The following is a 3545-nucleotide window of genomic DNA, read 5'->3' on the forward strand; positions in this document are numbered from 1 at the left end:
ATTATTTGGACAGACAACATTCAAAGTACGAAGTAGTTGAATTGCTTAACGAAAAGGTGAAATTTAAAGACCATTAATTCGTCAATTAAGACAGCTAATCATTAAATTATGCAATATTCAAAATTGTTATGAAAAATTAGTGAGGTCTAGATAAAATTGGTAATGAAGTAATCTTCAGGAACCAAAGCTGGAGAAACGAGTAAGAACAAATGGAGCAACATATCAATTAGTGAAAGTAATAACAACAACAGACAGTATAAAATGAAATGAGGAGAGATGAAGTAAAAATAAACAAAGAAACACTGAAAAATAATAATAATATGTATACTGATATCGGGTGAAAAGAACAAGAATGTCCATTATTTAATACAAACTAGCTAGATTGTTTGTTATGGATTTCGCGCAAAGCTACACGAGGGCTATCTTTGCTAGCCGTCACTAATTTAGCAGTGTAAGACTAGAGGGAAGGCAGCTAGTCATCACCGCCTACTCTTTTACCAACGAATAGTGGGATTGACCGTAACATTATAACGCCCCCACGGCTGAAAGGGCGAATATGTTTGGGATAACGGGGATTCGAACCCGCAAATTACGAGTGGAGCGCCCTAACCACCTGGTCATGCTGGGCCGAACTAGCTAGAAACACTAAGTTTAAACACTTCGACTCTTGGATAAGTTCACACTCGTAATTAGTGTTAAATTCAAAGAATTACAAACGCTTGGAGATATTAGCTCTCTCTCCAATTATTCTTTGATAATTACTAACGCGAGGAATACCCTGCCCTGAAAATAGATAAAGAGTTGGTTAAAATCAGCCGTACAATAACAACACATTAAACACCCGGAGTTTATAAAGAACAAAATATTAATAATTAAGTTATACTTTAAATTCAGTAGTATGTATATTAATATAAACAGATCTACTAGATTTATAGCTAGTTGTTTATACTAGGATTCTGAGCTCTTTGTTGTTGTTGTTGTTGTTGAAAATATGATCGAGGGCTTTACTCCTTAAATGATATTTTGTTGAGGTTCATATCTCCAAGTATTAGACATTAGCTGCTGTCTAGTTAATTCTTTTTATATCTGTTTGTTTATTTTCGGATATTCGCCTAACCTTTCCTAATTCTGAACTAATAAATGAGAGTGACGACAGCTAGTGAACAGTGCCAACAGCTAACTATTGGGCTACTCTTGTCTGAAACAGTTTATAAAACTTTTTTATAACTCATTTATTGTGCTCACTTCTAAGTTTTGAAAATCATTCCAAAGCTGGAATAAAGATGAAAAACAGAGTTGAGTAAAGCTCACTTATAAAGGGAGATTTTGTGTTTGTCGTTTTTATTGTTTGAATTTGAATAATTTCAGAATTTTCACGAAACTATATACAAATTGCCATCCTTGCATAGCTTCGAAATGCTAGACTAGAAGGAAGGCAGTTTGTAAATAACGCACACCGTCAACTTTTGTGAACTTTTACGGTCATTCTTATACCCCTGAAGCACACACACGGCCCCAAAATATGAAAAGCATTTATGCGGTAACAAGACGCAAACCATGAATCCGCAGTTCACAATCCGGACATGCTAGCCAGAAGGCCATTTTCGAATTATCTGTTCTCATTGTTTCGTTATAACATTAGCTGTAAAGCCTTAAATAGTGTGGGGTCATGTTTAGATATTCCTCTGAACATTCATAATGTCAGAAAAACATGTAGGTACAATAAGTCTTAATATAAAATGATAAAACCCCTATAACCAGGGCGCTTTCAAAAGGGAGACCTTTCTTCTTTTTCAGGAGCAAACTGAACATTTCATTGTTACTTGCTCGTTTTTAAAGTTAATTTTTCGATGTAAAATGCTAGATGCTGATATTATAACGCAGTTTCTTTGTTGATATTTCTGTTTTGCAACAATTCCGTGGCATATATTGTTCTATTATGTGCTTTGAATCAATAATAGAACTACAATGGCACCTGAATATAGACAATTTTTCTTACTCAGATAAAGGAAAAGTAGAGGCTAATTGACTTGTTTTATGTGTACTGCAAACATTCCAAGAAAATTTTAAAAACTCTGAATGAACTATTTATAATCAAAGAAATTTCAGTCTTTTCATATGCAGATATCACTACATATATACCAAGTAATCATGACAAAGGAACTAGTCTAAAGAACAGGTTTGTGTACAGTACATGACGTCAGTAACGATGAATCTGTGTTAACAATATATACAAACAGATATTGTTTCAAAACACTGTTAAATCAACTGTAAAGGTATTCAAAAACTGACATTTTAATTACAATGCAATTATCTAAGAGATATGTTTTGTTTGCACAATATAAACGGTAAGCTATCTTCTTAAGTTTACAGATATTTATTTTTAGCTCTTTCATGAATATTTGTTTAAAACACTTTTCTTGAAGTAGAGCAAACGTCTCTGTCATGTTACGACTCGTGTTTATTTCCAGAACCACAAAAAAGCGATATGAGGGTATACAATATTCCTACTTAGGAGTAAAACAAGTGTTCTCATGAACTGACCTCGAAGTTCCTAGCTGTTGTCTGGTGGCATCACTTCTTAACAAGTATTATTTTTGTCAATCTTGATCTTTAAACTTGAAACTGTGTTTGTTGTCAATTGTTTCATTTGAATTTGGACATGATTTGTGATATATATATATATATATATATATAATCAGCGAACCACGTGATATTGAAATTACTTCATCAAATGTATGTGAAATCATTTCCTAACATAACTTGATATTCAAATCCCAAACCTAGACATATATGGGATAAGGTTTTTACATGATTTGGACATGATATTCTGAGGAGGAATGTGTCGAATAAGGCTTCGCAAGGTTTGATCTTGAAATGTCTAGTTAGCGTTCATGTCTTCATCACGTGAACTTATCCTTGAAAAATGAAAATTATTTTAACATGAGAATGTACACTGTATTATAATCTATCTGACTAGCTTTCCTTCGTCTTAAAATTCATGTAAATAGCAGAATTAAGATTTTCTAATCTAACTCGAGAAAAAAAAAAAACTCTATGTATCTAATACATAATATTACCCCAGTAACAGAGGTGAATAGAGTTTTCCTCTCAAAATAATAAAATAATTTTAATTAAATTTTAAGTATTAAAGTATTAGAGAATAGCGTTTAATGTTGGGTAAACACCTTTCTATTATGTGTGTTTTTGACGTATAGGACAGATTTACGTCTTTAATATACCCATCTTAGCTCTACATTTTTGATGTGGAAACTGAAATACATAGTACAGATTGAGGTTAAAAATTTGATTTCAACACTTTAAACATAGAATAAAGAGTTCAATTATTTCATCTGAATACTGTTAGGTATTGAGAATTTGAAATAATCCGAAGCCGAGTTAAATAATTTAAATTTTACTAGTTGAATTGTACCCTGGACCTAATGTCTAGAAATATGCCGATATTTTATTTTATTTACGCTATTTGCCAACAAGATTGATTCACACCATTTTTGTTTTTGACACAAATACGTTTTAATATATAT

Source organism: Limulus polyphemus, unplaced genomic scaffold (genome assembly GCF_000517525.1).
Source record: "Limulus polyphemus unplaced genomic scaffold, Limulus_polyphemus-2.1.2 Scaffold369, whole genome shotgun sequence".
Taxonomy (NCBI): Eukaryota; Metazoa; Arthropoda; class Merostomata; order Xiphosura; family Limulidae; genus Limulus; species Limulus polyphemus.